This window comes from Protopterus annectens, chromosome 8.part1 (genome assembly GCF_019279795.1).
Source record: "Protopterus annectens isolate FY-2018-M chromosome 8.part1, PAN1.0, whole genome shotgun sequence".
NCBI classification, from domain to species: Eukaryota; Metazoa; Chordata; order Ceratodontiformes; family Protopteridae; genus Protopterus; species Protopterus annectens.
In genome coordinates, this window is record NC_056742.1 from 223715334 (window position 1) to 223734809 (window position 19476).

Consider the following 19476-nt stretch of genomic DNA (forward strand, 5'->3'; position numbering starts at 1 on the left):
AAATCTCAAAATAGATTACACAGCTACCTATGAATGGCCTTTCATTTTTTTGAACTCTTTCACAGAATACTAAAAAGGGCACTGTCTATCACTTAGATGGTACATTTGCTACACTTGACTAGATCTTTGAAGGTTGTTTTATGTGCTTTAATTTCTCCATCATTCAAACAACATAGCCGTATTAAATCTGTCTTAGCCTTTGACTGCATCTTGATACCATAGAAAGACTCATACTTTTTTACGAGGCACACCACAGCCACTGTGTACACTCACATATTTCATTTTTATATATGTACATACAAACACACACGTGCATGTGGACACATATGTGCCCACAAGTGTGAGAAAAGTTGTCAAACGACAACTTAAACTAAAAAAGTTGGCACAGCTGCTTGAACATGCTAGCTTTGCTTATGTGCAAGGTTACGGCACAGTGAAGATAAGGGAATTTACAGTTTCCCAACTGTAGTGCAATATCACAATTGGTATAAGTAATTAGCAGTGGGTGTGGAGGGAACCCTCCTTCAAAAACATTGTTCAGTTTTTTTGTTTTTATTAATAGAGTGAGTTTTGAGTATTTCTGTTCAATAAGATCCAGTTCAATACGTTGCTCTTTCAACAAGGCAGCATAAACCCACATTATCTCTCTCTCTCTCTTTCATAAATATATATATATATATATATATATATATATATATATATATATATATAAAAACACACACACAAAACACACACACGCACAAACAAACAAACACACACACACACACACACACACACACACACACACACACACACACACACATACACACACACACATACAGACACACACACACAGTTTACTATAAAAAGGGTGATTGGACACCCTAGCTCTACATTTAAAAATAAAGAAAAAAATGCTGAACTCACAACAGCAAATGCACACTAGTGTTTGCTGTTGTAGATTCAACATTTTGAATGCAGATCGCACTATAGTGGGGATCAGGAAATGCACCCTTTCCCTCACTGTAGTGCGATCTCAGACTTTGTATACATACCTATATATAGTTTGCATATATAAGTAGCAGGGGGTGTGGAGGTGCAAGGGGGCTTGCCCCCCCCACAAAAATATTTGTTGCTCATGGCCCGAAGTGTAGTATTTTCGGTAAAGTCGACATTCCTAAGATGTCAACTTTCATGAAATACCTAGTTTGGTCATGTTTATGTCCATAGATTTGATTTCTGACATTTTGGGTCAGAAATATGAACATTTACACTTTCCTGGTGTGAGATTCTGATAGTAAACCCACACACACACACACACACACACACACACGCACACACACGCACACACACGCACACACACGCACACACACGCACACACACGCACGTGCACACATGCGCACACACACGCACACACACGCACACACACGCACGCACAAACACACACACAAACACACAATAATGTTGACTATCCTTGGGTATTCCACTAACTCCTTTGTTCAAGATCCATGAGTTAGTATATAAAAATATGAGTGTAAAGATTCACCCACACACACATTAGGGGGCCAGGTAGTAAAAATATCTCCCTCCCCAAATGCTTTAGTTGCATTACAGTTAGGCTATAGATTGACACCTGAAGGTGCTGGACTTAAAAGCTCAGTTTGCTAATACAAGGGTGCATTATAATAAGGGTTATATAACTAAGGTACACATGGCACTTTTACATTCTTTCTGCAGACAGAACAGGCTGAGGCAAGACAATGCCAGTGCTGTGATACATGACAAAGTCAAGGCTGCTCTGAGTTAAAGTTTAGACTTCAGAATTCTTATATATCTTTATTAAAATAACAACAGCGTCTGTTTGGATGACTGTAACTCTAAAGCACTGCGACAGAAACAAGTCTCCGATTTTGGTATGGTTAATCCGCAATGGCCTTTAATCTGTCTGAGTTAATTTTCAAGTGACATGTATCAAATTATAAAATGTCAGTGTTTTAGGGAGTAGGATTGTTTAGCTGACACAGTTTTGAATACTTATGCCAATCATATTTTAATAACCTGTTGTCCTGTTCAGCTGTCTACTTTTTTGCTAAGTGTCCAATTTATTCTTCTGTCTGCTATGGCACACTGTCATTTCTGCTCAGTGACTTTTCCTTGCACAAAGTTATCCATTTTTGCTATACTACAAAGATGTAAATCTTATTATATTACTAGGCTGTATTCTATTATTCCTCCATGTTTAATCATGTTATCCATTTACTATTTTGTGATGCATTTATGAATGTATTTATGCATGGGATTTTGTTTTCATGTCCGACTGGTTATTTATTATGCCTTTATCTAGTGCATGTTCATATTATACTGCAACTGTGCCTATCCCTAGGATTCAATAACTGCTTTTTCCATGCAGGAATAGTGTAGCAGCTCCTGCATGGAATATGGCCACCGAGTGATCCAATAAACATGGCTGGGGGCGTGCATGAGCCTACTAGCACTATTCTTGCATAGACACCACTGAATAATGCTAATTACCTCATTTGCTGGTTTAAAACATGCAAATTAGGTGAATTAGCGATACAGTAAGCAGGCAGGCATCCGTGTAAGAACAGTGTGAGGTGCAGAAATGTATTCGGCTACTAGCCAAATACATTTTTGCAAAAATCAAAACAAAGGCATGACAGCTCAAAGTAAAGCATTTATTTATTTATTCATTTATTTACCGGGAAATTCTGTCTGGACGCAGGTCCTTTTTCAGTGGATGCCCAGGGAGAAAAGCACCACATCATGTACATGATAAATAGATATACAAAGTTGCAGCAATAGTAAACAACGTTACAGGTTGTTGGCATTAATACAATAAAGAGATACTGATTATCAACAGTATATACAGTAAATGTTGCAAATTAAGATAGTTTCTTGTCGTTTATAATATTAGTAACAAAGTTGTCAGACAAGATTTTAAAGTATGTAAAGACAACTAGCTAATTCTGACTGTGGTTAGTAGTGGCGGTAGTATAGTTGGGTTAAAAGTCTAGGTGGGGGCGGTAAGGATGGGGGTGCTAGTCTGGATTAGAACAAGGACAAAGCCAGTGCAAATTTAAGTGGAATTTGAGTGCAGTCTTGAAAAGGCTGCTGGAAGGTAGAGTAGTTATAGAGGGTGGAAGATTGCTACAAAGTTTAGATATGGTGCATGAAAATATGGCTTCTTCTGCTGAGTTTTTGGGTTTGATAACAGTGAGTTGATTTTTGTTGCTTGATCTTAGAGGCCTAGTGGAGTGATAGGGTTGGACAAGCGTTTGAAGGGAAAGGATGTTAAGGGGCTGGTTAATAAGTTTATGAGTGAGGGTGAGTTGATTAAAGTGAAGGAGTTGTGGGAGTTCTAGCCAGTTTAATTCTTTAAGGGAGATACAATGATGGCTGCGGTAGGAGGTTCCAGTGGCAAATTTAGCAATTGTGTTGTAACAAGCATCCAGCTTGTGTAGGTCTGTCTGTCTAAGATTGGTAAGTATGGTGGATGCATAGAGTAGGGTGGAGATTAGCTGGGAATTGGCTATGGAAATTCTAGTCGCCTTGGTTAGGAATTGGCGTCTTCAATATAATGCACCAAGTTTCTTGTGAACTTTTTTTATTGTGAGAGATATGTGAGTGTCAAATCTAAGTTTGTTGTCGATTTCCACACCGAGTAATTTTGTGTGTTCTGATAGAGATGATGGTATTGTCTTTGGTGAGAATGTTGAAGTGGGGGTGTTTTGGGTGGCTTTGGAAGGTTGGAACAGGAGAAGTTTTGTCTTACTTGGGTTGAGTAGGAGCTGAGCATTGGATAGCCAGCTTTCTAAAGAAGAGAATGATTCCTGTGTGATTTGTTGTAGTTCTGGTAGAGTGGGGCAAAACAGATGAGAGCAGCTTCATCTGTGTACTGTATAAGAGATGCTTGTGTGGTGGCAGTATGTAGGTTGTTAGTGAAAAGTGAGAATAGCAGAGGGCCAAGGATAGATCCTTGGGGAACTCCAGGAGTAACTGAGAGGTGAAGTGATAGGTTATCATCCCAGATTACTGATTGCTGGCATCTGTGTAGATAGCTGTGGAGCCAGTTGCAGGCTGATTGTGAGAAGGAGAGGTAGGGGAGAGTAGAGAGTAGTAGCTCATGGCATACCATATCAAAGGCCTTTGAGAGATCTAGAAATACAGCAGTAGAGAAGAGGCCATTGTTTTTGTGATGAAGTATAGTGTTGGTAAAGGACAGCAGAGTGAAGGTAGTGCTGGGATATGGCCTGAAACCATGTTGTGTTTTGGAGAGGAGATTATTAGCTGGGAGGTAGTTGGAGACCTGGGTGTTGATACATTTTTCAAGTATCTTGCAGAAAGGGGAGTGGATAGCAATGGGGCAGTAATTGGAGAGGTTGGTGGAGGGGGTGTCTTCGTGGAAGGGAATGATGTGGGATATTTTCTATATCGAGGGAGCATAGCCTTCTGCTATGGAATGGTTGATTAGAATTGAAATTGGGTAGGCTAGTGTATCAGCTGCAATTTTCAAGTATTCAGAGGGGAGGTTGTCAGCTGAGAGTTTGGTGGGTTTAAGTTTTGATGAATGAGCGAACAATAAATACCCAAACCAAAAATAAGGTTCGCTTTGGAGAAACCAAATAAGGGAATGAGACCATGAAGATAGAAATAAATCCCAAAGTTGTCCAAATCTCTTTTTTCGAGAGCCAAAAAACACACAAGTGTGTTTTTTGGCTCTCGAATAAAGAGACTTGGACAACTTTGGGATTTATTTCTATCTTCACGGTCTCATTCCCTTATTTGGTTTCTCCAAAGTGAACCTTGTTTTTGGTTTGGGTTTAAGTTTTGACAATAGTCTTTTTATGTTGGAGGTAGGTACTGAGGTGAAGAAGAAAAAAGGAGTGGAGGGTTTAGGGGTAGGAGATGGGGGGGGATGTTGTAGGGAAGTGTTGCTTGTTTAGAGATGTTATAGTTTCACTGAAGTGTTCGTTGAAGGATTCAGCAATACTGATGGAGGAAGGGGGGTGGATGGCTGTGGGGTATTAACTTTCCCTGGGTGGAGGGTAGTGTTAATAGTTGACCAGAATTGTTTAGGGTTGTGGTTGGTAGCATTTAGGGTGGATTTATAGTAGAGGGATTTGTCTAATTTTATATGCTTTTTGGTTTTATTGCGCAGTTCAAGGAATGATTGCCTATCTGAGTTATTTTTTGTTAGTCGCCAGTGCTCCCAGTCCTTATCTCTGGATTTCATTAGGGTTCTGGTGGTCTTTTTTAACCATGGGGCATGCCTGGATCTGACTTTGGCATTTCTTACAGGAGCATGGGTGTTTAGGATGGAAAGGAAGGTACTGTTGAAGAAGTGGACAGCCTCATCTAGGTTGAGGTATTTTAGGAGTGACCAGTTAATTTTTTGCAGGGAGGAGATGAAGGAGTTGGGGTTGAAGTTGGACTTGTTCCATATTTGACTGTGGATAATGGGCTTGAAACTGTTTGTGTGGTGCCAAATTAGGAAAGTGCGGGAGTGGTCACTAAGACTGTCAGGTAAGCAGCCTGCTAGGTAAGAGTGAGCGGCTTTGTTGACTAGGATCCAGTCAAGTAAGGTATGATTGTTAGGGTTTTTGTTGATTCGGGTAGTGGATTGGATGAGTTGAGTGAACCCATGGAGATTAAGGTGAATGATTGAGATATTGTTATTACAGGATAGCCAGCTGATGTTAAAATCACTGAGAATGATGGTTTCCTGGGGTAGAGATAGAGTAGCCCAGCTCAGGAGATTTTTTAGGGGTGTAATACTTTGCCCTGGTGGGAAATAGCATCCTATGATTTTGATTGTTTTATTTGGGTTTAGTTTGAGATTGGCATAAAGAATTTCTTCATTGTTGTGGTGAGGAGCAGATGAGTTCAGGAGCTGAATATTGAATAAAAATGTATTATCCTCCTTAGGCATGCCAATGGCCATATATACGGCCACTGGCATGGAAAAGTGTTGCAAAATTATAAAAATAAAAGCTTATTTTTTTAGCCGATTTCAGCCATTTAAGCATAGGGCAGTGGTACGCAAACAGGACTGTGCCGAAAAAAAATGTGAAAAGGCAATTTTAAGCAAAATCTGCATTTTGCCATTATAGCCTATAGCATGCAGAATCAAAACAGATAACAATGGTTGCTAAGCAGGAAGGCTGTGGTGTAGTGGTGTAACCGGGGACTAAAGTAGTGTATGCAAACGAGCAAAACTTACTGAATCACTAAATGGGAGGCCATTCTTTGGCTGCACCTAACCGTGTAGGAGCTATAAGGCAGTGCAGTAAGCAGAAGAAGCAGCTGACATGAAAAGGGGTGTGTCATGCTTTGTGTAAGTATATTGGCGCTCCATGGCTCACATTTGAGCTTAGCTAAGCACAGCTAAAGCAAGGGTGTGTGTCTGAGGCTGTATTGAATTATTCCATGAAATGAAGAGCGTGTTCTGGTCCAGGTGAGGGCCATTTCTGCTTAAAAGTGTTTATTGTAGCTGTACGGGTCTGCTCAGCATGCACTGGGTCTAAAATAAACAAAAAAAAAAACCTGGAAATAGCAGGACTGTTTACATTTGGGCACTGGGTTTGTACGGTGCTCCTTGGGGCTTAAAACGGGTGGATATTGGAAAGGAAAAAAGAAAAAAAGACTAAAAGCAATCAAGTACAAATAAAATAGCAAGCAAGTGGAATGTATTATAGCCAGCCAATCATAGAGGCAGCATCTGCAGCATAACAGTATAAACTGCGCAAACACCTTTCGGTCTGGTTTTCCCACAAACCTAACATATAAAGCTATGTTAAACCTAGAGCTGTTGGACATGCTACACCTAAAGAAAAGCCCAATCCCTCCGAGCTACATGATCTAGTGACCTAAACCTTGTCTCCCCAATAAACAGCCAGGATCATAACAAATACAGACAGGCAAGGAATGATACAAAAAGACTTGTCCTACTTGATAAAAAAGACTATTACTGTAGACTACAGGTGAATAATCAGAATAATCCTAAAAAATTCTGGGCTGGGATCAACAAATTACTGTATCCAGGTAAAACCTCAACCCCCAACCCAGCTGCTAACTCTAATAAAACCACTGAACAGGTCGCTGATGGCTTCAATCATTTTTTTACTGAAACCATTCAAGCTCTTGCAAGCCAACTACCTCAAAGTACCCTGAAAGAAAACAACAATAACTCTGGTACCCAAAATGTATTTTGCTTTCAGCCTGTACCTACCTCCTATATTTGCAAGCTTCTCAAAAAACTAAAACCCACCACCCTATCCGCTGACCAACTCCCAGCAGAATATCTACAATTGACAGCTGACGCTGTTGCCTATCATCTCCATACTAATCAACCGAACCATTTCCAAAGCCAAAATTCCCATAATTTGGAAAACATCTTATGTTATTCCACTACATAAAGGAGGTCCCTCCACTGAATACTCCAACTACAGACCCATAGCCATACTCTCCCCACTAGCCAAGATTATGGAGAAATGTATACACAAATAACTTATGCAACACCTAATCCAAAATGACTTAATGGCTGATACGCAACATGGTTTTTGACCACATCATAGTACTACCTCTGCCCTACTATCCTTCACTAACACTATTAATGACAACCGCAACAATAATAGCACCTCATCTGCCCTCTTCCTAGACCTCTCCAAGGCCTTTGACATGGTTGACCATCACCTTATGATCTCTACCCTGCAGACACTTAGGATTTAAACCAAAGAAGGGCACTGGGATGCAGTCTATCTCCATGACAGGAAACAAGCAGTTATTTGGCAAAATAAGCTCTCAAATCTATTACCCATTACTATTGGAGTTCCACAAGGCTCCATACTAGGACCACTATTGTTTTCCATCTTTATTAATGATCTTCCAACCATCATACCAAACATCAACTGTATTCAGTACGCTGATGACTCCACTTTAATCTGCTCAGCTACATCACCAGATGATCTAAAAAGGGACACCCAGACTACTTTTTCTGTGGTAGAAAATTGGCTATCCAAACGTCGCCTACTACTCAATCCCAAAAAAACCAAACTTCTTATATTTCCACCAACCCAGAGGTCCTTGCCCTTCTCCTTTACCATCCAAGCTAACGATGGGACAATTATTTCCCCTGACCCCAATACCAAATTGATAGGTGTTACAATAGATAACTATTTAAAATGTGACCTCCATATTAGCCAGACTATCAAAACCATCAACAAAAAACTCGGCTCACTCTATAGACTAAAAACCTTCCTCACCCCCATAGCTAAAATAGCCATTGCACACTCGCACCTACTATCCACCCTCCTATATGCTTCTGCACGTCTAGAAAATATAAGTAAAACTGATCTTAACAAACTTACAGCCTGCTACAATCACATCGCTAGATTTGCTATGGGTTCTCCTTTTAGAACCCACCATTGCATTAACCTCAAACAACTTGGATGGTTGGAGTTTCCCAGTCTTGTTAAGTATAACCTGCTAATATTGGCTAATAAAATCCTAAAAAACCCAAATCACATTCCAGCCCTTAGTCACCACATCTTCCCTCACAACAACTCAAGAATGCTCCGCTCATCCAATAAGCTACAAATAGAAACAACTAAAATCAACAATGCAGCTGGCATGGCCATATTTGCTAATTCTGTAGGCAGAACCTGGAACAAACTTCCAGATGCCATTACTTTGCTGTCCTCCCCAGTCCAATTCAAAGCCTCTATCAAACAATACCTAGAACAAAAATGGATATGTCATTGTGGCAAACCTGACTAATTCTAACAGTGCATGTATTTTTGTCAATCTAACTTGTGTTTTTTTTTCCTTTGTTTATCTAAGACCACCCTCAAAAAATGGAATTTTGTAACACTGCCTGCATGATTGTACTTCTATTGTATTCCTTGTCTTAATAACAATTTAACCTGATTACTTAAATATTAGTTATATTTAATGTTCATCTGCTCTTCTGTTACCATTATTGTACTAAGTTTGAACTTCTGTAAAAATTCAAAAATCTGTAACACTGCTTGGCTGAAAGTATCTTTCAGTTATCCCTGTCTAAACAACATCAATACCCAATTGTAAATATTATTGTATAATCAATGTTACTTTTGCTCTTCTGCTACTTTGACTGTATTCTGGAGCTGGAGCTTATCTCCCCGGGCCTCCGCTGAAAATGGACTTGGTTCCGGTCGGACATACCCAGTCAACAAATGTAAAATAAATAAATAAATAAAATGCTGGAGGGATAGATTCCTGTCCCAGAGACTTCCTATACTCTGGAACAAACTACCCATCTATGTCAAGCAAAGTTCCTCATTAGCACTCTTCAAGAAAAATCTTGATGAGTGGATGGGAAATAGGAAATACACCCAAGGGATCACTTCTGTGGCTCTGCTTGACAGGGGCACAAGACATTAACTTTCTTGGGTGGCGTAAGCCAGGGAACCCTGTTGGCTAGGCTTATTTAGGTCCCTGGGCAGATAGCCTAGTACCTACCTATAAACCTATGATGACATAGTAAAATATTAAACTGATGAAACTACAAAGGGGACTCAATGAGGTGATATAATAAATGGAAGATATAGATATAGGTACTTATATGTTGGAAAAACCTTGAATGGAACTTAAGCTTCTTTCTGTCTCTGTCTTGGTATGTTACACTGCATTTTGAAAGGGGTGACTTGGGTGAATGCCTCGTTTTGGTGCATGTATATACCAGAAATTGTTACAGAAGGGCAGTTCAGCAAAATGCTTCATGTTGTTGCTCATGCATACTGCAACATTTTATCATAGGGGTCCCTTGGGTGAATGCTTCATTTTGGGGCATGTTCTTACCAGGAACTGTTACTGAAGGGTCATTTGGGAAAATATTCCATTCTGGTGGTTGTGCATACTTCAGCATTTTATTGTGAGGGTGACTTGGATGAATGATTCATCTTGGTGCATGTATATACCAGGAACTGTTACAGAAGGGTGATTCAGGGAAATGCTTCATGTTGGTACTCATGCATACTGCAGCATTTTATTGTAGGGGTCCCTTGGGTGAATGCTTCATTTTGGTGTAGTTTCTTACTAGAAACTGTTACTGAAGGGTCATTTGGGAAAATATTTCATTCTGTTGCTTATGCATACATCAACATTTTATTAAAGGGGCTGCTTGGGTGACTGCTTCAATTGATGGTTGCACGTATTAGGGTGTGCTACTGATGGGTCATTTGGCAAAATGTTTAATTTTGATGATTCTGCATATATCACCATTTTCCTGAAGGTGTCATTTGGGTGAATGTTTCTTTTGGGTGCATGTGTATAACAAGTGCTAATGAAGATGTTGGTAGGGAAAATAATTCATCTGTGTATCAGGGAAGTGTGCATACATGCTCAGACTGCTGAAGTGACTGGTGGTCAGAAGAGTTTATTGTGTCATTTTGTGCTTATGCATACACAACACAAACAACTGAGTCACTGGTTTACTGCATGGTGCCACGACCTTCTCTCTCAGTTGATCTATTAATTGGAAAATTGTAGTACAGACAGATACATTGCAACAAGCATAGGTTATCTTTAGCTTGGTTTTCAGTGATGGTTATTATAATTTTAAGTTTATGTATCCAGCTTTCAAGAATAATTTATTATCTGCTAACAATATGCACATACTGTACTGAGGAAAACTGAAGATAAATACGTCTGAAGAAATGGAATGATGGATAACAAACAGTGCTGTGTCTTATTGTAACCATATATTTTAATATTTTAGGCATTTTTCCTGGCTTTGTCAGTCATGTGTGGAAATTAGGTTGGAGGAGGAAGGGCTCAGTAATATCTAAGTGTTATACTATTTCTACTGAATTATAATGATATACTATTTCTACTGAAGTATAATGAATGCCTACTCAAAAGGTTATGTGCAGCAATTACCACCTGTGTCTGAGCATGTATAACTTTCAAGTGATGAAATGCATCTCATTATCACATTAACTATAATGTTAAACCATAAGCTAATCACCCTTGATATCCACATCCCGCCCCACCCCCCATTAAGGAAACTACGGTAAAAAAAATTCTCCAAAGCCAACTTCATGCTTTTTAAGACAGAAGTGGTGAACTTCATGACACCCATGCAGGTGGATAATACAGTTACGACTGCTGAATCTGACTCAAATGCACTCTATAAGCACTTACACGAGTGCATGGATCATGCTATCCCAAACAGAACCAAGACGCTTTCCTCCAAAAAAAGGAAGCCAATCTGGTTGTCTCCTGCCATGAACAAACTGTACAACAGAAAGAAGAAACTGTTGCAAAAGGGAGTAAAAGCCCTTGAGTGGAGGAGCTCCCTGGTCAGCCTCAGTAAGAAGCTGAGATCCCTTATAAGATCCTCCAAAGCTAACTACGAAAACAAAATCACCACTAATTCTAAGGACAACCACAAAGCATTATATAGCTATGTCAAGAATCTTGATTGCAACACCCAGATCTGCTCTGAGTTACATCACAACGGCACGAAAATTACAGAACCAACTGATATTGCCAACATCCTGGCAGATAGGTTCAGTGCTAACTTTACTCCCCCAACCCCTAAAGGGCCCATATCTATACAGGAAGAATGCAGAGTCCCTGTAATCACAACTACACAAGTAAAAGCTGCACTTTCTAAAGCCAAAAACACAGCATCCATGGAACGGACAACATCCCAGGCTGCATTTTACATGAACTTCAGAATGAACTGGCTCCACACTTAAGCACCATGTTCAATAATAGCCTCACATTAGGCTTTGTGCCCACTGAATGGTGCACAGCAACAGGTATCCCACTCTACAAAGGGGGACCCACCACTGATCCCGGGAACTATCGACCTATTAACCTGATGAGCCTGGTCTGCAAGGCAATGGAACGTATCATCATGGAACTCAAACAAAGACAGTGGTAACCTCCAAACTCTGGATTCCACCCAGTTCAGGTTTGTGAAAGGCAGATCATGCCTCCTGAACCTGATTGACTTATTTGAGGCAGTCACCAAAGCCGTAGATGAGGGTAAGGTGGTTCACACAGCCTATCTTGACCTCACCAAAGCTTTTGACACCATCCCCCATTCTTAAATTATAGCTAAACTCACTAAACAAGGTATAAATCCCTATGTCACAAGATGGGTTGCCAACTGGCTCACTGACAGAACCCACACTGTAAAAGTTGCAGACTCCAAATCTGACCTCAAAGCAGTGACAAGTGGAGTACCACAGGGTTCCGTACTGGGACCTCTCCTGTTTGGTATCTACTTCTCTGAAGTACAGGCCAACACAGAAGGCCTCTGGCTAATGAAGTTCACAGATGACTGCAAACTAGGAGCCATAGTCAAGTCCCCAATTAATGTGAACATCCTACAGAAGGGCCTCACGGAAACAGATGCCTGGTGTCAGAGCCATGGCCTCAAGCTCAATGACAAAAAGTGCAGTGTCATCCCCTTTGGTAAAAACTCTGTACCCATGAACTACCACATAGGAAGCAATCTACTTAACACAGAATGTGTGATAAGAGACCTTGGGACCCAGGTGGACATTAGTCTCCCCTTTGATAGTCACATCACCACAGTAGTCAGGAAGTCCTTCTACATGGCACACCTCATCATGAAAGGGTTCTCATCCAGGAAAAAAGAGGTAATTGTTCCTCTCTACTCGACACTCATTGGACCCATTATAGAGTACAATACCCCTTTTGGAATGTACCTCACAAGACATTTGCAGCAGCTGGAAAGGCCACAGAAGTACCTCACAAAGAGGATTACTGGCCTCAAACAAATGCCCTACACTGACCATCTCAAAAAACTCCAGCTTTACTCTGTAGCATATCGCCTACTTCGAGGTGATCTCTGCCTAACATATAAAGCTATGTCACACCCAGAGCTGTTGGACATGCTACACCTAAAGAAATCCCAATCCCTCCGAGCTAGACACTCTAGGGACCTAAACCTTGTCACCACAATAAACAGGACATGCTGGAGGGATAGATTCCTGTCCCAGAAACTTCCCATACTCTGGAACAGGCTACCCATCTATGTCAAGCAAAGTTCTTCATTAGCACTCTTCAAGAAAAATTTCGATGAGTGGATGGGTAATAGGAAATACACCCCGTGGATCACTTCTGTGTCTCTGCTCGACAGTGGCACAGGCAAATAACTTTTTTGGGTGGCATAAGCCAGGGAACCTTGTTGGCTAGGCTTACATAGGCCCTTGGGCCGATAGCCTAGTACCTACCTATGAACCTATTAACAATAAGTGCAGTTCCACTATAGCACTGAGTCATTATCACTTTCAGGTAAAACTCTCAGCAGCTGTCACTGTTGAGTAGAGGCCGTTATCACATTGATGAATGCACAAGCCAGATTTGGGTTTTTGTCTACATGGAGTCATTTCAAGCCATCCCCCACCTGTGTCTTTCTATCGTTTGTACAATTTGTTTGATAAACAGTAAAGTCCTCATTGTGGTTATATGGTTGGCAGAAGAGACCAATAAGCATATAAAATGTCTTGGAGAAGAGAACTGTCTTTTTAGAGTTGCAGGCCTTTCAGAACCTCTAGGGATAATTGCTAACCAAATGGACAATATGCCACTGGTTTGGTACATCAACAAACAAGGGGGAACCGACCTCCTATACTAACAAGCAGGGAGAGTTGAGCTGTGGGCAATCTCCTCCAACTGCTTTTTTGTTTTTAGTGATGGGTAGCCAGCACCAGTATGGGATACTTCAGACACCCATGAGCTGAAGCCCCATGCCTGTCCTCAGCATATTAGTGGAGTGGCGGTTCTTACCCTGCTTTTTCCATTTACTTGTGCCCTCTCTGTGCCCCTTTGTTGGTCATTGTGTGTAACTGGGTGTTTTCAAGGGTGGTATGTATCTATCTCTGGAGTGTCATCACCACTTATGCACCTTATAAAAAGAATAATGCCCTTGTGAATAGGAGTGAAGATTTGGATGGGCTAACCAGGTAATGCATATGATATACATACATATGTAATCTTCCAATACATCTCTCAAACATCAGTAGTAATCTGTTTGCATTTTCTTTCCTGTGCAGGTTCATCCACTTTCTGACATTGACATGGCTTCACGAGTAGGAGAACAACAAGTGAGAGTGTAGACATGTGGCCTTTCCTACAATCTCTGGGCTGCCAGCCATGCCTCTGTAAGTGAAAACCACTACAACCTGAGCTTCCCCACATCTAGTGTGAAGGTATACTGGATTGCAAGAAGAGGTATGCATTGGAGCGGAGTATTGCAGTTGTTGGAAAAGTGTTACATCTACCCTGAGCCTGACATTCTTGTGGTGCACATTGGAGGGAATTATATCATCAGTCAACCACTCGGAAGGCTACAGGTTCAAATCAGAGAAGTTTTTGAACGCCACTTTGTGTGGTCTGACACAATTCCACACCAGTTATGGAAAACTGCAAACAGTCAATGGGCAGTGCACAAGGGCAGATGTTTACAGAATGGGTTCATGCATGGCTTGATGCACAGGGTTGGTGGATCTACAATCTGCCATGATAGCATCACTGCAGAAGATCTTCACCTGTCCAGAAGGGATGGCATTCACATAACTGAGCAAGACATTGCATTGTTCTTGACTGACCTCCACAATGGTGTGAGGAGAGCTATGCAGGATTGGTAACATGCAGCTTGTGAGAAGAATGGAAAACACCCATGACCAAGTAGGACCAGTATGGTAAGTTAAATTCTATTGTTATATTTATGAACACCCTTATCACTACTTACAACACAGGAAAAGACATGCTAGGGAACTTGTACACATGCTGAGTGACACTTCATTTTCAGATTGTAAAAGAACTATCTGTATGCTGTGCATGGGTACAAATGTTGTGTTTGCTTATGAATTGTGTTGTGTAAAATATATTTTTTGAATTTGGCAAATAACTGTGGTAAGGAGCTGGTGAAGATGCTGATAAAGAAAAACTGTTTCAGGAGAGTGCGACCATGTACAATCAAATATGTCAGTAACCATCCTGTAATAGTTCTTTTTTCTTCTGCTTTTATCAGGCATGTGTAGAGTTTAGATGACAGGAAGGGCTTAGTAATACAGAACTTGATCCCTTAGGTCCATTGCTGAATGGACACATGTAAAGAGAAAAGGCATAGGTAAGGCAGACTGCTGACATTGATGGAGGTCATGAGACTATAGTGGTAGCTGTTTGAGTGGGTAACCAGCACAGGTGTAAGACACATCAGATGCCCTTGAGTGCCACTAAAGTCCCATGCCTGTCCTGAGTTCATTAGTGGAGTGGCAGTCCTTACCTTACTTTTTTTCTTTACATGTACCCATTCAGCAGTACATTGGCTACACCAAGAATGTGTCTACATTTACAATGATATGTGTCTACATGGTAAAAACACTGGATCTGAATGCTGTACACATGTACAGATATCAGTTTGTTTAGAACTCGGGTTATGGAAATTATGATTTTTTTTCATATTTTGGTAAATAACTTTGCAAGGGAGCATCTGAATGTGCTAAGTAATTCCTAATTTTGAAGACAGTATTGATAGTTCCAACATGGTAAAAGAACTGTGCCTGTATATTGGACACATGTACAGATATCAACGTTTGTTTCAGACTTAGGTTATGGAAATTATGATTTTTTTTTCATATGTTGGTAAATAACTTTGCAAGGGAGCATCTGAATGTGCTAAGAAATACCTCATTTTCAAGACAGTATTGATAGTTCCAACATGGTAAAATAACTGTGACTGTATGTTGTACACATGTACAGATATCAAAGTTTGTTTTAGACTTAGGTTATGGAAATTATGATTTTTTTTTATATTTTGGTAAATAACTTTGCAAGGGAGCATCTGAATGTGCCAAGTAATACCTCATTTTGAAGACAGTATTGATAGTTCCAAGATGGTAAAAGACCTGTGCATATATGTTGTACACATTTACAGCTATCAATGTTTGTTTCAGGCTTAGGTTATGGAAATTATGATTTTTCCATATTTATGGTAAATAACTTTGCAAGAATACATGTCAGTGTGCCAAGTAATAACTCATTTTGAAGACAGAGTTACTCATTACAACATGGTAAAAGAACTGTGTCTGTGCACTGTACACATGTACAGATACCACGGTTTGTTTAGTCTTGTAGGATTATGAAAATTTTACATTTCCAATACTTCTCATTATTATGCCCGTATCTTTGCAAGGGAGCATGGTGATGACACTAATGATGCATCATGTTGAAGCTGATATTGAGACACACAACTTCTACACTGATATGTAACCTCTGTTACAGGTGATGAGATATTATGCTTTATTTATCAATTATGATAAATATTATATCATATCTCTGTGAATATCTCCTTAAAGGGGCATCACACAATAATGGTTAAGGTATCATTTTAAAGCTGACATTCATACAAACAAATGAAATACAAATTGTATGGGTCTACATGGTACATTGACTAAGATATTGTGCTTCGCTTTTCCAAAAAGGTAAAAAATATGCACAATATCAGCATTCCATACCAAATATTTAATAATGACTTTGATACACACTATCAAACATTTACACTGTTGGAAAGGTCAGTGTTTGATGAACAACTTTCACATTTACATTTTTAGTGTAGCTCTTATAGTTACAGAGTTATGAACATTTGCTTTCTGTGTGGTATTACAAATGGACTTTCTGAACATGAGCTCCGGCAGGCTGCACTGTTGTTCCTATGGTGGAATTAAGCAGGCAGCTTTTTCTGAGTGAATGAGTTAATGACATACATTTGAGTGTCATTTCCCAAAAACCGCAGTAAATGTATGGTAAAACATATCCTGTTACACTTACAATTTTCTAAGCTTACAGTGGATGTAATAAGTGTACACCCCTGTTAACATGCCAGGTTCTTGTACTATATGAAATGAGACCGCAATAATTCATTTCAAAAATAGCCCCACCTATAATGTGACATACCACCTGTGCAATCTAATTGGTATTCAAACAAATGTGTTAGGTGTAAAATAATATAAATGAAATAAGTACAATAAAATGGTTGCATAAGTGTGCACATCCTTAAACTGATACTTTGTTGAAGTACCTTTTGATTTAATTACAGCATGCAGTCCTCTTTGGAAGGAGTCTATCAGCATGACACATCTTGACTTGGCATTATTTGGCCATTCTTCCTTGCTAAAGTTCTCCAACTCTGTCAGATTGCAAGGGCATCTCATGTGCACAGCCCTCTTCAGATCACACAGCAGATTTTCTATCGGAGTTTGATCTGGGCTCTGGCTGGGCCAATTCATAACCTTGATTATGTTCTTGTAGAGCCATTCCTAGGTTGATTTGGATGTATGCTTCAGGTCATTGTCGTGTGGAAAAGTGAAACCCCTCTTCCTCTTCAGCTTTCTGGCAGAGGCCTGATGATTTTGGGCTAAAAGTGAGTAGTATTTTGAACTGTTCATAATTCCCTCCACCTTGACTAAAGCCACAGTTCCAGCTTATAAATAGCAACCCCAAAGCAGCACACTGTCACCACATTGCCTCACTGTGGCAATGGTGGTCATCGGGTGATGCAAAGTGTTGCTTGTGCACCAGACGTACCTTTATGAATTGTGGCTGAAAAAGTTGAACCTTGATCTCATTACACCATAACACCTTTTCAAACATGCTCTTGGGAGACTTGATGTAATGTTTTGCAAATTGTAGCCAGGCTTAGATGTTTTTCTGTGTGGAAAATGCTTCCACTTTCTTATGGCGAATACGGGAGGTTTTGTCACATGTAGTACACAACCAGTACTTGCCAGAGATTTCTGCAACTCCTTCAGTGTTGCTGTATGTCTCCTGGTAGCCTCCCTGACCTAATCTTGTCATGTCTTTTCATCAGTTTTGGGGGACGTCTGGGTCTTTGTAATGTCATTGTTGTCCCATATCTACTCTACCTTTTGATGACTGTCTTTACTGTGTTCCATGGTATATGCAATGCTGTGGGAATGTTTTTGTACCCTACTCCTGACTGATACCTTTCAACACTGAGATCCCTTTGATGCTTTGTAAGCTCTCTGCGAGACATGGCTTTTGCTAAAGTAAATGAGTAAATGACAGGAATATCCTACTAGGACAACAGACCATTATTTGGTGTTACTCAGAGTCTCTTTACTTGATGACAGGTGTGTACCCAAGCAGTCTGAATGCTGTAATTAAATCACAAGCTGCTCCAACAAAATATTAGTTGACGGGTGTGCACAAGTATGCATCCAGCTTATTGTAGGTTTTGTATCCTTCATATTTGGTCTCTTGACAGATTTGATTGTTTTTCAAGTGAATTGTTCAGGTTATATATAGGTCACATTAAAGTTGGGAAAAGGTGTGGAATGAAAACATCTGGTCTCATTTTTTATATCACAAACACCTGGCATCTTAACAGGGGTGTGTACACTTTTTATATCCACTGTATGAGTAATATTTCAAATATGTCCCTATTTTCTGGCCTTTTTCCCCCATTTTGTCAGTCTCTGTCTAGATTTCCTTCACTGACAGGTTGTGAGGTATGCTATGGAAATGTTACATCTCCTGTATATAGGCCACTGTGGTGACCACTGTGATGCAATGCAGTTAACCCCACCACAAGTGAACATGCACATAATGCAATATGGTTAGGAGTGACAGTTGTGTGCATGGTAAAATGCATGCTCTTAACATGCCTTAGGTATTGGCGAACCACAACAGGACAATTCCATACTCACCAGCTTCAGGCTGCTGTCCCACATCCAGATAGGAGGGACCTATGTAGTTGTGGGAGAGAGAGGTATTTTCAGCAGACTCACATGTGGCATTGGTACAAGATGAATGCAGCTTTTCTGCACATTTATGGTACAATCTCCAATACTGCACAATGTGCTGTCCTTCACCATAAATGTGCACATCTGTGCATTAAAAAACCCAACCACAATTGCATTCTAACCTAACATATGCAGCTAGATACTCTACAGATGGCAGTATGGTTGCTACACTGGTCTATTGATCTCCACTGGGGCCTTACCTGCACGGTCCTCGCCAATTTTGTGGGTGCTACCCACCTCCACATTGTGGGTGTCTGGACTATGATGTTGGAGTGGGGTGGGTGCCCCAAGGTTGGCAAGGAGCTCCACAGTGGGCATAAGTGGGACCTACATGGTAGGACTCCCACCTGTGGATCTGCAGTCCCTGGCCACAGCAGCAGCCCTTCACCGGGCATGGAGTATCAGGTCAGTCGCACGATGCTGGACCTGACTGTATGTTCATGGTTGCAGGCCAACATCATTTAACCTGTGGATAAGGTTGCCCCACAGGGTGGACCACTCCTGCAGATGCTGTTGGCTCCAGCTGAACATTACACTGTAGTGATGGATGATGTGCTCAGTTATTCCTGCAGTTTCAGCCTCCATGTAAGCAGAATTTCTGGTACAATGCATTGCACCTGGAAGGCATAAA